Below are 18,847 nucleotides of genomic sequence, written 5' to 3'. Positions count from 1 at the left end.
AATTAACCAAATGAGCTGCAGGCAGGGGTCATTTTGCCTGAGTGTTTTGTCATGGACTACAGCGTAAGTCAGGCCCCTTTTTTTAAACTGAGCCCACCCAAGAGATGTTTGTTATGGGCAAAACACATCTGTGCTCAGTAATAATAGCTCATCTTGACTAGTCCTGAATCCCAAGGCAGTACTGAATGCAGCCTGTCCTTGTCTGCACTGCCTGCAGAGAGGTAGGACAGAATCCATCTACCCTAACTTCAGCCACCTGGTCAGGTACTCTAGAACTAAGCTAGCTGTCTGGCCTCCTGCTGCAATCTGAGTGATGCAGGCAACTTCAAAAGGTGACTCATCCCTCCCTTTAATAGGTGCCTAAGCTAGCTGGCATGAATAGGCCTCCATCTCTACTGAATAGAGAGGGAGCCCAGACTTGGCCTACACATTAGCCAGTGTATGGCTAAAGTTAGTGAAGATAAATCCCATCTGCAGTCAGTGCTGTATCTGATAACTCAACTGCTAAAGCCACATTTGAAGTGCAGGCATTGCTTTTAGAAATAGGTATCATAAACTTATTGGTATCAGATGTTATCCTTAAATGGGCAGTTCTAAAGGGGAGACAGGACGGGGGAGGGATGGTAACCCCTTGATTGTGAAATTACATGATTACTAAATGAATATGATTCTTCAGCAGGCTGTTTTTAATGTCTAGGTTGTGTTTCTAATGAAGGAAAACATGTTGTATCACTGATCCATATCACAGTGCTCATGCTGTCTGCTATCAAGAGAAGGCAAGTTCTAAACACAGGATCTCTCAGATTTTTATTCATACCTGCAGAAGTAAAACCAGAAGGTTGTTCTTTTTTAAAATCAAAATAGTCTCTGTGCAGTGTATCTGATTCAAAACATATTGCTAGCAAGGTGGAACCTTGAAAACATTAAGATTTTTCTATGGTCAAAGTTAAAGATTAGAGGGCCCTGAGGAAACAGAACACATGGGCCAAAATTTTTAAGCCCAAATATTAAAGGTAGTCGGCCAAGTCAAACATTGGCATCTACATGAATGGCTCATGAATTACAGAGGGACCGAGCACCCACTGAGTCTACTTATTCCCTAGCACTTCTGAAACCTACTCCAGTTTTAATTAAATACCTTCCTGTGGACGAAGCTGCTTCAATTTTGTACAAAGGAATTAATGTGCTCCTTGCTTTACTAGAAAAACCTCATAGGATTTGGTCCCTTGTCTTTCTACACTGGAAAGGGAAGAACTGTAAGAGAAGCCTTTGGGGCTGACAGAGGGTTTTTCAGCTGAATCATAGCTAGTTCCCCAGAAAAAAAAAAAAAGGGGGCCCATCACATAATTCACCAACGGCTCAGCAAAAGGACTTTGGAGGAACAGAAACCTTCCATACAACTTCAGCAAGTTCATAATTAAAAGTTTAGGATGGTGTAATCACTATGCATTGCACAGCAAAACATACCTTTGACTTGCCATAGCTGATCTTGCCTTGGGCTCTCCTGGGACTGACTTGGGAAATGCATTGCTTAGAATTAGCTCAAGGAGCTGTTCTCATCTTTCGAGTATGAGAAAGCTCTCAACACTGAAATAATTTCAAAGCCAGAGCTGAATTTCTTTGAGTGATAGAGAAAACCCCAAGATACTCTAAGATTAAATAGTCAAACAAAATAGGTGCCGTATTTTAGGTTGAATGACAATCTTTACGTCCTACCTGATAGAAAAGAATTAGTATCTGCTACTGTAGAACTAAAAGTAGGTCTTCCTCACCAGTGTCAAGAGGACCTTTCCTAAGCTGGAGGTTGTGATAGCAAAATGTGCCAACTGCTGTCCTTCTGAATTCGTGCTGCTTGTGGGATGACTGAAGAACAACCATGGAGAATCATCCACCTGAAAGACATTGGGCAGCTGTGCTTCCATCACTCTTCACATAAAAGTGGAAGAAAAACTTTCCCTTTTGTTGTGGTTTAAACTTGGTAACTCAAAACCACGCACTCTCTCACTCCCCCTCCCCTTTCTTCCCCCCACTCCCGGAGGGATGGGGAGGAGAATTGAAAGAATGTTAACTCCCACAGGCTGAGATAAGAACAGTCCAGTAACTAAGGTATAACACAAACCACTGCTGCTACCACCAGTAATAGTAATGATAAGGGAAATAACAAGGGAGGAGAACACAACCACTCACCACCAACCGACCAATACCCAGCCCAACCGAGCAGTGATCTAGCCCTTCTGGGTAACTGCCCCCAGTTTTACATCCTGGGCATGACGTGCTGTGGTATGGAATACCTCTTTGGCTAGTTTGGGTCAGGTGTCCTGTCTCTGCTTCCTCACGGCTTCCCCTCCTCCCTGGCAAAGCATGAGACTCAGAAAGTCCTCGGTCAGGGTAAACATTACTGAGCAGCAACTAAAAACATTGGTGTTATCAGCACTGTTCCCAGGCTGAAAGTTAAAAGCACAGCACTGCACCAGCTACTAAGAAGGAGAAAAATGACTGCTACTGCTGAACCCAGGACACCTTCCTTAGTTTAAAAGATTCACTTGAAGCTAGTAATTCCTATTTCCTGATATAACCACAAGACCAGGTCTCTCTGCTGTTCCTATCCTTTGCTGAACAGTATGGCTTTGGACAAGGCAAAAAAGATTTGGCTGTACTCACCTTCTCCATTCACAGTGTAGTAAGCCCGGATGCCAAACATAACACCAGGCATGCCAGCCTCGGGGCATGGCACTTGAAAGTTAAGTACTGAGACAACTAACTTTTAAAACATGTAAATCCTTCACTGGATCTAGTCATAAACCTCTCTAGCCTAACTCTTCATGGGTATCTAATGAATTGGGGTGTGCCTGATTTTTCATGCCTGCTCTGAGACATCCTAGCCTGACTATCAGAGTTGTCTGTTTTTCATACACCCAAAAATACATTCTTAATTCAGCATAGACAGAAATAGCCCTTCCTACCAATCATTGAACAAGATGAGCCTTTGCAGATTCAAGAATGAAAATCTGTTCTTGTCTGTGGATACACACATTAAAATTTCTTGTCTATAAAACCAGTTGAGTGACAGTATTTCATTTTCGTCATGCAAAGTTTAGTTTGTATTTACAAGCTTTATTTTGATACTGGAATAAATGTGTGTTATTTTTGATTGCTAGTGCTCCTAAAGTGTCAGGAGATTATATGGGACAGGGATTACGAATCACACTTTCACCTCTGAAAATGCAAAACCCAGTGAAAATTTGACCAAGCAGCAGAGAACTGATCGGGCAGCAGTTACTGATGCTTAATTGTCTGGTTTAGGTAGTGCCTGTGGTGCAGCACGATCCAAAAGGATAATGTCCTGGTCGCCTTGCACTTCAGATTCCTTCTGGAGTGTACAAAGTTTTCACTCTTTATTGTAAAGCAATAAAGAGCACCTAAAAAGTCTGATTCTGGCTGTCAGAGGGCCTCAGAATTGAGTTTCAAGGTGAAGGCTTTTCAACATACTTAGTTGTTCTTCTGTTCAGAAGTCACAGGTAACCTGGGTGGAGGAGTCCCGTTTGCAAATGGTACGAGTCCTGTCAAAGATGCTTCAGATGTTACATCAAAATAAAGAGGGATTTAGAACCTAAATATTTCAGCATGAGCTTTAAGACTGAGGTCCGCATACAGAAAAGGATTTAGACTCAACTCTTGTTTAGGCTTTTCTCTCCCTGCTGGTGCCTAGAGGACCTCCCACAGGAATTTGTAGCCTAAACCCTCTGTTTGGGCTGTGTCTTAAATGCCTTAGCAGTAGTAAACTTCTGAGCCAAGGGATGTCAGTGACTCCCTGGTACCTAACCTGACAAAATCACTGGCAAATGTAACCTGGCCATCTAAGTAACACAGGATTTGCCACAGGCAGAAGTGATATACAAGGGATTGGACAACCTGGGCTGAAAAAATAAATACTGTTTGAGGGGCTGATGCAAATACAGTTGGTGCTAGGCAGAGGCTATTCTACCATTTTGTGGCTTTAGGCATGAACAGAAAGATTTCTGTGCTTCTTTAGGACTCACTGCCAACATGCATGTGCAGTAAACACAGCAAAAGTGGTATGTGTAATTGAAGATGTTGTATTCTTTATCTGTAACAGGCATATAGAAATGAATGAAGGTAAACTTCAAACCTGAAGGAAAACTTCTGTCCTGGTTCAGTAGCAATGCCTGTATTCTCCAATTCTAACTTGTGCCTTTAGAGGTGGCAAGAGCTGTAGAGAGGCAGGCATTCGTAGAGGCTGGTAGTGATCTTACATGAGCCCAAACATGTCCCAGAGGGTCTCTGCTTCTGTTTGTTACACATGCCATGGGCCTGGGGCGAGCAGGCTCCTAATCCAGGCAACTTACTTTATGCCTCAGATCAACTGGGGTGACTGGGTCAGGTGCCTTCTGAAATAAGTGTCACTCTAACTGTGAACACAGGCAGGGCTGCAGGGCCCCTGCAAAAGGGCAACGTCATCATTTAACCTTAACAATTAACATAGGCTCAGATATTTTGGTAACAGAGAGCTTCCTGAGCTACCAAAGAAGCAGTAGAAACGGGGGCCCTATTCACTTGCACGATGTGGCAGCTGCCTGGGGCCCTGCCTGACTTCGCACCCTCAACTCTGGCTGTCTTTGCTGGGATGTATTCATCCCCACATCAAAATGAAATAAAGAATTAATAACTAATGATGATGATTACAATAATAATGATGATGATGCAGCTCTACCACACAGCTATGACCGCATAATAAATAAAACTAAAAATAAACACACAGAGGCTGTGGGGCAGCTTTTGTGCAGAGGATCGGCACCTTTCCCCTTGCAAAGGGCACCACCTCTCTCCCAAGAGTGGTGCCAACCCCAGCCCTGCTCCCGGGGGCCGGGGCCGCTGAACCCACGCGGTGTCTGTCAGTCGGGGCTGCCAGAACGTGCCTTGAAAGAAATCAGTATGCCATGCGGTCGGTGCCTGCTTTGCCCGGGACAGAGGGGCTTAAATAAAAAAGAGGAGCAAATAAAAAATAAATAAAATATAAAAAAAAAAAAAAGAAAGAAAAATGAAGAACATAAATAAGGCGTAAATAGAGGGGAGGAAAAGGAGCAAATAACTCCTCCGCCCCGAGTCTCCGGCGATCCTGAGGAGGAAGGGCGCCCGGAGCCACGGGGAGGGACGGGCGGCGGGACCGGGCCCTGCTGCCCCCGGCAGCGCGAGCGGCGGGGCCTCCGCCTCCCGTTAGGTGGCGCTACAGACTTTGCAACCACGTGCGCGGAGGAGAAAAGGGATCATCATCATCATCATCATAACGATAATCATTAAAACCCGCAAACTCCCAGTGTCCGAAGCGCACAGAGCCCGCCCCTCGGAGGGCTGCGAGTGGGGGGACACCTGCGGCAGGATGCCCCTTCCCCGTCCGCATCCCAGCTGCCCGGCCCCCGGGGGCCCCAGGACAAGTTGTCAGGGGGACAAGCGGACAACCATGTCCTGGGGAGCCGTTCTCCTTCATGGGGAAGAGCCTGGAGAGACGAAGAGACGCACGAGCGGTGTCCCAGAAGGGTCCCAACCGGCGGAACCCGATCCCTCCCCGCGTTCCTGTTCTGCTCCAAAAAAGCTACTCGGGCAGTCTGCGCAGCCGGGCTGGGACCTGCTGGCTGAGGGTTTCATCAGTATGCCCCACACACTCTCCGGGTTTTTATTTCCTGGAGTCCCGTGTTTCCCCTCTTTAGGACCCCGCACGTTTCCGGGCAGCCGGCCGGTGGCCCGGGTAGGGGACCCTCCGGAGTGGGTCTGCCTTCGGTGGGCGGCTCTACCTGCGACCCACTCCGGCCATGGCGGGAGCGGACCGGCGCAGCGCTGCGAGGTGACAGCGCTGGTCCTCTCTCAAACACCGCGCACCCAGCCAGTGGCCGGCTTGGATTTACTTCTCCGCCTAGTCAGCAGCAGAAAGGTGGCCGCGTCTCCCCAGCTCGGTTGCTGAGCGTGTAGGCAAACATCCCGAGAAGGGGTCAGGGCTGTCGGGACGAAAAGGCCATGCCCCCTCCGCATCCGTCCCTGCCGTCGGGCGGTGAACTTCCCTGCGGGGTGAGTTCTCCTTTAAGAAAGGGAACGGTTCCTTATGCATATTTAAGAATGTTTGTCTGCAGCAGTGCCCAGCTGACGCGGGGCCGGAGGCTCACACGCGGGACCCGAATTCTCGGGGAGTAAATCATCCGCGCTTTACACGCACCCTCTGCCAGGGCTCCAGTGGGGAGCCCCTTGCCATTACGCTAAACACATGTAAGTCAGAACCGAGGCGGGGGACTGGGGAGGAGGAGGAAGAAGGGAAGTGGCTGAGTCTAGTTAGGAAGATGAGTGAGCTATTTTGTTCATTCCTATCACCTAAACCCAATTAAAAAAAAAAAAAAAAAAAAAAAAAAAGAAAAAAAGTCAAGGAAAAGCAAAACCGCCCAACAGATAATAGAGTTTAGGGTAAGAAATCTTGTCCTTGGACTTTCTTTTTAGCTTTTTCTTTTGTTCTTTCGTGTCATTTCCCGCCCAGCCCAGGGACTCCTGACCCACTCAGCATTCCCTACGGTACCCAAGTAAGTGTGGTTTGGAACTTCCCCCCCCCTTTCGCTCTCCACGGGAGCGCTTTGCTGGGTGCGCAGGTGGCCGTGTGAGGAGCGGAGGGGAGCGTCAGGAGGGTGAGTAAACCCCTCGGTGCAGCCGGGGAGGGGGGCGGGAGGAGCCTTCTCACCATCATTCATCACAGGGCTCTACCGCCGTAGCGGGGGTGATCCCGAGCATCCTGGGGCCTCCTGGGGATGCGAGCGCCTTGGAAAAGCCCCCTTTGTGGCCAGGCACCCCTCTACCCATACGTATACATATACTTCTATAAGCGTAGGAAACGATAGGTTGTATGTGAAGGTCAGCGGAGCTCCAGTGGGAAGGAGCAACTTTCAGAGCTGTGCTCTTAGCGGTTTCCTGCCTTTTAAAGTGAACTTGTTCGAGTGTGTTATTCGAAATGTGGTTCAGTAGTTATGCCTTCAAATTAAGTTGCTTCTCGGTCCTCATTGGGAAAAGCAGACATGTGTCCTCAATTGTATAGTATAAAAAAAAATAAAAATAAAAAGAAAGAAATCCACTAGGTACTTTATGATTCCATCTGGAGAAATTAAAAGCCCAGAGCTGTAATGTTTATTCTTACATAGTTTACAAAAAAAGGGGGAAATGTGTGAGACACATGTCTCCAAATATAACCAAAGTGCTTTCCCTTCTGGTTAAAAAGTTGCATGCAAATGTTTTCATTTTAATACTCCCTGCCACCTGTACTTCGCAGGGAAACTTTTCTTGGCGTTAGTGATGAAGCACCAATAGTACTTATTAATGAATTAATTATTATTATGGCTGCTGAATTGACTTAAAGTGCTTTGGAGGCCAAACTAATCCATGTTAATCAGTTACAATTGATGGTGTTTCAGCTGCTGTTTTAAACACAGTTTCACGGACAGAGTTGAGGAGGCTATGCATGGGGTATAGGGGATGAGGGGTGCTCCGGGGACACTCCCTGGCCCTCAGCCCGACCCCATGCCCTGAGGGTTCCTTTTGGGTTGCCGGAACTGGCGTAATATTGTCCTGATGCCTGCCTCAGGTCACGCAAAGTTGCCTGAGGTGACCAACTCCTCTTTCTCCTGCCGAAAGCTCCAAAGACTGAGGGACTCCCGGGCTTAGGAGCGGAGCCCAGGGGGGAGATTCCTCTCTGGAGTTCGCATTGTGGAGAGGGCAGCAGGCGGCGGCTTTGCTCTGCCGCTTCGGTCTGGGGCTTTTGTGTTGCGAACGGAGGCAGGGAGGCAGCGGCGGGCAGGGAGCTTGCGGGGCGCTGAGCACACACCCCCCCCCCTCCGAGGGCCGGGCTGCGGCCCCCGACCTGGAGGGACATGGAAAAGGGAAGGCAGGGCAAGAAAAAAAAAGCTCCCTAAGGGACAAGGGACAGCTGGGCCAGGCTGTGCGCACCCGGCAGGACGAAAGGGGCTGCCGCAGGGCCGGGAGCAGGAAAAGCCGGGACGTGCAGCCGCGATACCGAGGGGATGGTCATACCTGCCCTGCCCCTCCCGGGCTACCTGCCGGGCTCAGCGGGAGGAGCTGAGGAAGGACAAGGCCTGGGAAGGGAGTTAGAGAGTTGGGCACAGCTTGGGAGAGCCCCCGTGGCGGTGGGCCGGGAGGGGAGGAGTTGTGGGCAGCTGGTAGCAGGGCGGCCCGTTTGTGCCCGGCACGACGGCTACGGCGAAGCGTCCCCGCCCCGAGGGGTGAAGCGCGGAAACAGAGCGGGCCCCGGCTCGGGTGGAGAGGGAGAAGGCTGGGGTCAGGCCGGGGGCCGCGCACCGACTTCCCGCAGCCACGGAGGAGCTGGCGGCGGGGTGGGGGGAGAAGGTGACTGGATGACCAGCTGCCGCTGTTTTGCCGGGCAAAAGGGCTTTTCCACAGGAATAAAGTGTCCCCCTCCCAAAGTTCGGGGTGGGAGAGAGGGAAAGCAGGTTGTCCACCCCCGGCTGGGCACAGCATCCTCCTAATAATCGGGAGAACTAGGAGGAAGAACAGGAGGAGGGGGTGTCTTCCAGGGGGTCACCAGATGTCCCGAAGGATTGCTGGTAGGCAGAGAGTCCCAATTCCCGAAAGCCACCCCCGCCTCAGCCTTCAATGTGATGATTCCCCCTTTCCCCCTTCCCACCCACCCCCCCCCCCCCATTTTTTCTTTTCTGCAGTCTGCAGAATGCCAAAGGAGAAACTGCTCTCCATCCCATCCTCTCTGGAACTGTGTTGCTGGGGTTGTTTATTGCAGATTGATTTTCCTTCTTCTCCCAATCCGGCTCTTTCTCAAAGATTCACCCTCTTTTATTTATTTATTTTTCCCTTTATCCCATTGACTCTGCTCTTAAGCTTTAACTTAAGATGGGCAAGCAAAACACCAAACATCCCTCCTCCTACACGTGCAAACAGAACAGGGGAAGGTTTCTTGGAGAGCAGTAAACCAACTCAACAGAAAACCTTCTACCTGCAAGAGAAGACACTGCACAAAATCACACCCACACCCCCACCACCCCCTGTCCCATATCGAATGCAGCTGTAACTCAATGAAAACTGAGGGGAAAGATGCGTTTTCCACGTGGGCAAGAGACAAATAAGGCAGCAGCGGGCGGCCGGGTGGGTAAGACACCTCGGTCCTGCTCGTCACGCGTGGAATCGTTTTCTCCAGCTGGGGCGGGTGGCGATGCTCTCTCAGAGGTACGGGAAACAAATCCTTGGCTTCCGTATACCACAAAAGCAGGCTGCCTTAGATGAAACATTCGTATTAACCAACTTCTTTCTCCCCCTCCTTCCTTCCCTCCCTATTTTTGTTTCCCTGGGTTGAGGGACCTAGGTGGTCAAGAATAAAAAAGAGAAGGGGGGTGGGGGGGAGGGAAAACCAGCACTCGCGTTTGTGGCGGCACTTTGTCGTCGGGCCAGCACACCCGCCTGAGATTATTGCTGGGGATTTATTTGCATGCAGCTGCAAACCCACCCCCCGGGTGCTGACCGCTGCGCATAAAGGGCTGCCGGGGCCGGCCCCTGCCCGGCCGCCGCAGATCCCAGCGGGGGCACGGCCCAGGAGAGGAGGGAGTTTGATTTGGGAGCGGGTTTGCTCCCGACAAAGCTTGGTGGGGGAGGGATGTTACTGAGACGGCAGCAGCAGCAGCAGGGTCCCCAGCTCAGTCAGAGGCTGCAGGTGCGGGGGGTGGGATGAGGGGTGGCAGCCGTCGCTCCCGCTGGCCTTGCGCACAGGAACCTCCGGGAACAGCTTCCCCTAATGCACATGTCCCGGGAAAAAAGAACCGGTGGTGCATCATCGGGATTTCTTAGAGCTATTTTCAGTGCTTTGAAATTTGCACTAATGTTGATGCTCCCTTCTCTCCCCCTTTCAGCCCAGCAGCGTTTGACGAGGGAGATCTTGACCTCTGAAGCAAGGGCTTCAAGTTCAGACTACCTCCTTCGCTCCCCCTGTATCCCCACGCACCCTCTCACGTTGTGAGGACGGGTTTGGCTACCTCTGGGATCGGTGCATCTGGCTCCTAAGACCTTCCTCTACCTCAGGCTAAGCCACTAGGTCTCCTTCCTCTTCTCCTGGAGAGTCAGGCGAAGGTGCAGGGCTCCCGGGGCTTGAACTTTTTCCCCTCCGAGCGTAGCTGGAACAAAAGCTCACCCCGGGGTGGGAGGGAGCCCCCGGGAGTGCTACTGTGGCCTGGCCAGGCTCCATCTCCCTGCAGAGAAGGACAGGGTTAGAGCAGCCCCCCTCAAACTTTGCGGGGGTTCCTATCCATCCTTCTGCCCTGATGGCCTGCATGGGGCTCTAGGAGAAGGGGAAAGCAAAACTGAATTGCGAGGAGCTCAATTATTTTGGCAGAGGAAAGAGACGTTCCTGCTCCACACAGGCTCCTTCCTCCGGCAGGGCAGGAGCGGGGTGGGAAGAGGAAGGGGGAGGGAGGCCTACAACGGGCGTTTCTCCCAAATCCAGGGGCTGAAGAGCGCTGTCTGACAGGAGGGGGGGGACTAGGGGGGCGCAGCGCCGGGTGGGTCCCTCCAAGGGGAAAACCGCCCCGAGAGGGCGAAGCTGGAAGGACAATGGAAATGCACACACAGAGACGCTCGCCCCCCCGCCTCCCCACTGCGGTGCGTGGGGATGTCGCGCTGCCCCTCTGTCAGGCCACGCCGCGGTGGTGGTGGAAAGAATCCCGTTTCCCTGTGACACACACACGACACCCCGGCTTGAAAGCACCCATCTCATGCCACCGGGCCTCCCCGTCCACCGTGGATATCCCCCGGCGCGGCCCGGCCGGGATGTGGAACACATAAACGCACAGCCTCCTCGCTGCCCCTCGTCCTCCCCAGAGCACGGTGGGGGGGTGGTCCTCCAGGCCATTTCCTCATGGAAACTGGGGAATAGGGGGCCTGAAGAGCTTGGGCGAAGTGGGAGGCGCCCTTGGGCAGCGCTCAGGGGAGCGGGTTAGTGGTGAGAGTGGCCGGGAGAAGTGCGGGGAAAGGCATGAGGGGATGGAACCATTCGCAGGCTCCGTGCGGAGCGGGGAGGGGTGGGGGCTGTCATCTTTGTTTTGGTTGTGTTGTTTTGTTTTCCAGGGGACTGGGACAATAGCTGGAGTGGATTATTCATTCCCGTAGGCAATACTTCCCTGTATGGGCTTCAGGATGCAGTTGGAGGCTCGGGAACAAAGCGGGCATCTAATGTCAAGGTAACTGGTCCCCTTCCTTTGTTTATGCTATTGTTAATGACGGGGCTCGCTCAGCCCTGGCCTCAGCCCTGCTGTATGGCATTAATACTGACTTGAGAGAATAGGCAGGGCAATTAAAAACCCAACCCAAACCCCAGAGCAGCAGCAGCAGCACCCAGCCCAGTTCTCCAGGTAAAATATGCTTCTTCTGGGCTACTGAAAATGACATTGTCATGTCGCCTGGTATTCACAGAAACACACGTACCATTCGTGAGATTAAACACGTCTGTATCCGTCATTAACACTAAGGGGACACACTGTAACCCCGTCCTTCAGCCCAAAATCAAAAGAGAAAAGCATTATTTTCAAAGGCCCACTATTACAGCATGAGGGAATTCTCACCACGGTAAGCAAAAGAAAAAATCTAACAAAATAATTATTTTAATTACGATAATCTAAAAGTAGCAGAAACCTGAGCATTTATTGACTCATTTTCTTCTTCTCAAGGTAGTGGATGGTATTTAAAGTTCAACATTTCACACAGCTCCTTGTTTAGTTTAATTTCCTCGACAATCTAGGTGATTTCAGTAAATTGAGTTAAGAATTTTGGTACACATTTGAGTGTGGATCTGCATAAAATAGGGAAGGTAGCTGAACTGGGGAGAGGATGGTTTATTGTTTTAGGAAGAGAAGGGAGTGTATGTTTGCATGTGTGTGTGAGAGAGAGAAACAAATGGAGAAATTTGCACCTTGCATTTGGTCTATGGCTTTACTGTGGACTCTAGAATAAATATCTATTAGGTTTCTCTGAGAAATGTCCTACTTGGGCAGATAAACCCCTGTTTTGAATGAGAGCTCCAGAAGATGAATGAAATGTATGTGACTCCAGCACAATCCTTCACCAACACACACCTCCTTTTTCTTTCCCCACTTTCAGAAAGATTAGTTTCAGCTCTGCTATCCTGGGCCCACTTTCTGTCGAGGAAGGGATATAATAATGATCAATGCCCGGCACTCCTCATATCTGTCGTACTCGGTAAATATTCACAATGTCTTCAACTTGAAGGGGAGGTGGAGAGATGAGTCCAGACTCAGCTCCAGAGGATATCCCTGTCCTCTGGCTCTCACAAGCACTCACACAGAGAGGAGGAAAAATCCAAACAACCAAACCAACCCATTCAGAAGACCCTCCAGCCCACACCTCCCCTACAGCCACATGCTTGTTTTTTGTACTTCCGCTGCCTGCTTGGTGAAGTGGTCTACATACACAGGACTACCTGGCTTTGTGTGACCAGCTCAGGGTGTACATTAGTACTCCAGTTGGAAATGGAGCCTAGAGTTGTTGAGCAAACAGTTCCCACTCGCCTGTAGCATGCACTGAATGACGTATAGTCAGCTCTATGGAGCAGTGGCAGGGAAGTAGCACCAAGCATTTCCAAAACTAATAACACAAAGGTTACTATATATAAAACATTTATACAGCCCACGCTGCCTCAAGTTGTTTAAATTTCGGTTTGATGCACATAAATATAGCAGCCATGCGGTTCCCCATTAGCCAGTCCCTCCTTTTTTAAATCGATTCATTTCAAATTGAAAGAATGGCCCCGGACACAAGGCAGTCAGCAACTCTTTGGCTTTCTCCAGTCAACGTGGACCTCAGGAAGAAATAGTACTTGTCATTGTCATTTCACACATGTATCACACCGCCTTGATGTTGTGTTTAAAAGCAGGCCTGCTACTAGTGCAGGTAAAAGTCCCCAGCTGTTTTCCCCCTTTAATCCATTTTTTCCCTTCTCATCTTAGGCTTCTTCCTAGGAAGAAATAATTCTGCTGAGACCCCTTGCCTAGGCTTTCGAAGGCTTGCAGAGAAGCATGGTAGGAAAGCACCATCCCTGTGGATAGAAACTCTTCTCTCTGTCATGTGCCTTGCAAGAAAGGCAGCAAGGGGACACTTGGAGTGATCTGGTATCCAGGAGCAGCAATCCACTTCATGCTACTGCGGAGGAAAGTTTGTTTCCAAACCAAATATGTTATGGTGCTCCGTACTGGTGTCAAGTCAGTTTGAACCATCCCAGGTCTTAGAATAAAGATCTCCATTTGTGGTATGCCTGTGAGCTTGCCTTGGTAAACTTTCCCTGTTTGCGTTGAGGGTATTGAGCTAATGTAATGCCATCTTTTCACCCTACTGATGTGCTCAATAGGAACAATTCAGAAAAGTTCTGTTTAGCTTTTCCCCCCCGCCTTGTAGCTGAAGAAATGCAAGCTATCAGAAACAAGCCTATGTTTGAAGGTACAGTTTTCAACATGTGAGTGGGGAACATATGTACTGGCACCATTCAACCGCTCTTTAAGGGCTGCACTTAGATTTTGGCTTTTAATCTCAACTCTGCTAGAGAGAGAGAGATGTAAAATGGAAGGCAATGTGATTATTTATGCTGTAGCCTTGTGATACTCATCCTATAACCGTTGGGGAGAGAAGCAAAACACTCTGCTGTAGCTTTGGGTGAGCCTGAGTTTCAGGGGGACTCTTGTCTTCACAGGTTCTCACTTCACTGCCTTTTCTTCCCTTGGTATTTGTTACACGGGATTTTTTTCTTTCCTTTTTGGTCTGCTGTTCTATGTTTTAAAGTGAGGAGAGACTAAACCCTGCTGGGAGAGGGAGCCCCTCGATCACAAACTCATGTTTGGAAAATGCCTAACCCCCTCGACCACCCACCCCCCTTCAATCCATCCTCCTCCTTTCAGGGGAGAAATGAAAACCTTAAAAGCAAAAGAGAGAAGGGGGGTGGAGGAGGGAGGAGCACCCCCTCATTCCTCAATGACCTGTACAGCTTGGACAGAGCCCCAAGTTCTTCCTGGAGATAAACCCTGTCGGAAAAATACAAATAACAATAATGAACCCCCCTACATGCCTGAGCTTTTAATGTGGCTTGGGTTTTGTGCAATACAGGCTCGATTTTAGCACTTTCAAGAGGAAACATAAAGGGGCGGGGGAAAGAGGAGAAAAGAAAGTTTGAGTTTATCTCTGTTGCTAAAAAAGCACCATGCCCCCCCCCCTCCCCCCCAGATGTCAGTGAAAGCAGCCAGCGGCCCCTGTAGCCACTGTCCCCCGTCCCAAAGGCAGGCAGCCCTTCCCACGGGCTGGCGGGGAAGTTCTTTGGTGCTGCTGAAGCCACACATACATATATATATATCTATCTCATACACACACATCTTTATATATAGCTTTACATGTAGGTGTCTAGTCTATGTTTAAATAATCCTATCTATACACACAGTCCTCCTCTGATGAGGTCATTCTCCCATATATACGAGATTGGGTGCGTGATGCCAGAATCGAACGCCAAGAGCTTATCTCCACTGCTCGAAGAGTAATGTAAAGTCAATGTTGGCAGAAAGGGGAAACACATTTTTTGAGAGAAACATTCAACAAGGTCTCCCTGAAGGCGTTTCTTCTGCCCTCCCCAGCAGAAGTAGCCAAGCACCTTAGGCCAAACAGAACCACACTGACTCCTGCTCCAGAACCGGGACAGGCAGCACCCCAAATGTGGGTCTGTGCCAGACTGGGGCTGCTCCTCGACATTTTTACCTCCCCCTTTCTCTTCCCTGAGCAATGCTCGCCTCTCCAACCAGCCAGTCGGCTGCAGCTTATTTATTTTTATTATTATTTTCTTTCTTTCTTTCTTTCTTTCTTCCCCTATGGCTCCCAACGTCTTAATTTTTATTTTTTTTTTTAATTTCAGGAAACTCAGAACGAAAGGGGGGATGCTGCTTGAAAGTGTGACTCAAAAAAAAAAAAAAAAAAAAAAAGAAAGAAGGTTTCGCTTTACAGCCATCAGTAGCACCAGGAGACAGCTCCATTAAAAAAGTAGTTTTCCACTGCTCTTGAAAAGCCGTTATTTTTTACATCGCTTTTAGGAAGATAGATTAACAAAACATCACATTTCAAGCCACTCTGATCTGTAATTAAATGGAGGAGCCGGTTTGTATTCTCCCATGGCTTTTACAGAAGTTGCAGTGATCCAAAGTCAGGTTGCTGTGTCAGAGTGGCATTTTTATTAATGAGAATACAAAAAGCTTGCATATTCTTAGCCCGGCTTGAATTTAGTTGCTAAGCAACCGCTGTATGGTAATTCATCCGCGAAATTTAAATCTTGGAGAAAGGAGTCTGCGTTTTCCTCAATGGTCGCCACGAGGAAAACAACTTGTGGGACCCGCAGCAGCTGCCGCCGCGGCACTGCGCCGCCCGCCCGCCGGCTCCCCCCCGGGGCTGCCCCGCTCCGCCGGGAGCTCTGGGCCGCCCGCCCCTCCCGGGCCGCCTCGCTCCGCCGCCCGGGACGCCCCACCAGGGAGGGAGTGCGGCCGGGCACGGCAGGACGCCCTTTCGGGGCTGCCCCGGGCCGGCCTTCCACGAGTGGGGAAACGCGGCCCGGGCACCGTTCTCTCTGGGAGAGGTGAGGTCCCCAGGGAGGAGGAGGAAGGAAGGGGGGGTCAGGTCCCGGTGTGCCCCGACAGCGAGGCCCCGTGGGCGCCCCCGAGACCCCGCTGCTCCTTTGACGGCTGGGAGAACAGGGTAGACTGCCAGCCTAACCCCTCTCGGCCTTCGTCCCTTAGCTTTTTGTACGGCCAAAGCCTCTCAGCCCAAAAAACAAGCACCCAAGCGCAGTGTCACCGGTCCCGCGGGGCCGCCCGCCTCCTCTCTCTTTCCCCCTCTCCCGCCGGCCAATGCAGGCAGCGCCCGCTCCGTTATTCCAAACTTCAACTCAGAATACCGGTGGGGTAACCACCTCTCTGCATCGCCCTCCCTCGCTCCATCTATCCGTCCATCAGTCCATCTGTCTGGACACAGGCCACCACGCTCCTCGCCATCACTGGTTTAAGCAAACCCGGTTCCTGCCCTAAAAAGCTCTCTTCACGCCTGCCTCCGAGGCCAGGACTTGTTGCATCCCTTTCCGAGTTCGATTAATTACTCGGAAACTCCAGCAAAGTAAAGTACATGTGGCGAAGAAGCTCTCGCCTAGAGTTTGGTCCTTCAACCTGCCAGGTACGGGGGTGATCCTTCCACCCCGGGCAAACCCGAACAAGTCTCTCTGCGCCTCGGACATACATCCCTGGATAAATGTATGGAAGTATTGATTTTGCTGTAGCTGGAAGATGTTGATCATTTATTACAAAAATAAACGAATAAATACAACAATATATTGTTGCTTTACGACAGGATAATTATTTTACAAATATATAATTTAAAAAGCAGATTAAATTGTTAAAATTATTTAAAATATTACAATTTACGGATAAAATTATCAATAGTATATACTGCATTTCATAGTAGAACCGATTATTCTCTAAGCGTTCAATTGAAAACCAGTCATACAAAACAAGTTCTGAGCATCATCATGTGCAAACACGAGCCACTACATTAAAGCATAAGGACTCTGGAAAGATCACTTTCCTAGTGGAACCGCTGCGTTTTTAAACCAAGGTAGAGCTCTCTGCTAAATTCCAACAGATACGCAGACCAACGGCAGTGAGATGGCTCTTTTCAGTACACCTGAAAATGATTTCTTGTGTAAAGGCTCGACGGGGGAAGGATGGGATGCGATGGGAGGGAGTGAGGATACTGGGGACCACAGGATATGAAAACATAAATAAGCACACGTCGGGATTACCCAGACTGATCAAACAGAACTTCGTAAAACATTTGGCTTTCCTTTAGGCAGAACAGCAGGAAAAAAAAAAAAAAAAAAAAAAAGGGAGTAAGGAAACTGATGCCGACTCAATTACCAAGCACAGAACACTGATATTAGAAATGAACACAATTACTAAATTCATTAAGAGATCTGGCGATATATAACAATATTTTCATTATTTACACGTGTAACCATATAACCCTTAGCGCAAACCCTCTCGGTGATTATCTACCTCTCGTTATCTCACAGCTTCACAACCCTGAAATTCCTAAATACATTCAAAGGGTTCCGTTTCTCGGGGAGTAGAGAGGAGCCCGGGGGAGGGGGGGGGGGCTATGGCCTCACTTTTTGTGCGTGACAAGTCCACGGAACGGGCATGTTTTGCCGTCCCACGGACTAAAGGTTGCCCCCTATCCCCCCGCCTGCACCCCGGCTTTTCTGAGGCATCCTCCCCCCCAGGGTTGCCTTGTAATAGAAACCAGTGCGAAGCCTCACGTTGGCTCTTTGTTGCCAACCGAATCGAGGAACCAAATAGCGCTCCGAAACTTAAACAGCCCTTCTCCCCGCCTGATAAACCGCTCCCCTTCACGGGTGGAAAAGAGGATCCCACCTCCCGCCTTAACGGGGCCCGGGTCTCCCCCCTCCCGCCCCAGCCGCGAAATGAGCCGGCAGCTTTTGCTAAATGAACAAAAGAAAGACCGTCCTTTACCCTTTCGGGGTTTCTTTCCCTTTGTTGGTTTGGGTTTTTTTCCTCTCCCCCCCCCCCCTTTTCCCTCCGTGTCAGTGGGGCCTTTCGGATTTCACAAATCAAATCGACGGTGATATTTTACTACGAGCTGGTGGTAAAATAACGCAACCCGGCGCCCGGCTCCCAGATTGCCTTTGATTTATGGACTGACACAAGGCCTAATCTGAAAGGAAGAAATGTTTGCTGTTCCTACAGCAGTTTTCGGGGGGTTTAACCCCCTGCCTCAACAGCACATAAGAGTAAATGGGGAGGGGGGAAGGACGAAGAGAGGGAGAGAAAGGTGAGGAAGGAGCCACGGATGAGTTGGACCATAAAAGAAAACCTCATTCTCCGGTAGATTATCGGTGGGGGCGGGTGGAGGCGGGAGGTGCAGCTCTGTGTTTCCCACAACCTCCCCGCTTGAGAATAAAGAATGCGGAGAAGGTGGTTCACTTGTCCCTATATCACAATAAATTATAGCGGATAAATCTGACAGGCAGGTTTAGCGCATCAACCGGCATCTCCAACATTACCAGCACACGCGTGTGTTTGCGTGGGACAAAATTAGACTACAACACTTCACATCCCATAGAAAAACCCTAAGCCAACAACAGCAACAACACCAACAGCAACAACAGAAACGGTGAACCAGGCGGACCACACGTAGGATGGGCTAAAGTATTATTCTAGTGGAAGAAAAAAAAATAGCTGCTTAAATTATAAAGATAAATACAAATATTTACAGAGACATAAAATGCATCAAAATAATTTACAGTTTACAACCCCCCTCCCCTCGCCCTCCACCTCAGTTTGAAAAGAGGGCAACCAAGAACGAACTTCTGGAGCCAACCTTGCTCCGAGCACCGGCCCTACCCAGGCCCTGCCGGGCCAGCCTAACCCGCCCCGCACGGCCTTCCCTGCGGGAAGGGGGGCTTTCAGCATCCCTAATCTCGCCTTCCCTCCCCACGGCGGGGGGGCCCTACACCGATGGAGGAGACCACGGAGATGTGCCGGCCGGGCAGGGGGGTATGAAGGGGGAATAGCCCCGGGGGTACAGGAGGGAAGGCGACACTACCTGGGTGAGGGGCTCGGACCCCCCCATCTTCCTCTCACTTCATCATTTGCAGTATTACTCTTCAGAGAACTTTGGGTTTTTTTCGACACAGTGTTTATGCATCAGACACAGACTA

General features: G+C 49.9%; 2 long non-coding RNA genes across 2 annotated transcripts; one reads left to right on the top strand and one right to left on the bottom strand.

The window, feature by feature from the left end:
- Positions 1-3,072: 3,072 nt before the first annotated feature.
- Positions 3,073-5,402, bottom strand: LOC133225386 (uncharacterized). The gene is made up of 2 exons (XR_009729132.1): positions 5,254-5,402; positions 3,073-3,560 (listed from the first exon to the last, which is right to left on the bottom strand). It is a non-coding gene; the product is annotated as an uncharacterized LOC133225386 (long non-coding RNA).
- Positions 5,403-6,088: 686 nt separating this feature from the next.
- LOC133225389 (uncharacterized) lies at positions 6,089-13,343 on the top strand. The gene is made up of 3 exons (XR_009729133.1): positions 6,089-6,276; positions 11,149-11,261; positions 13,044-13,343. It is a non-coding gene; the product is annotated as an uncharacterized LOC133225389 (long non-coding RNA).
- Positions 13,344-18,847: the final 5,504 nt, after the last annotated feature.

Source organism: Neopsephotus bourkii, unplaced genomic scaffold, assembly GCF_033783945.1.
Source record: "Neopsephotus bourkii isolate Nb327-2 ecotype Australia unplaced genomic scaffold, CSIRO-AGI_Nbou_v1 NB_1760, whole genome shotgun sequence".
Lineage (NCBI taxonomy): Eukaryota > Metazoa > Chordata > Aves > Psittaciformes > Psittacidae > Neopsephotus > Neopsephotus bourkii.
This window is presented reverse-complemented; position numbering and strand designations above follow the sequence as displayed.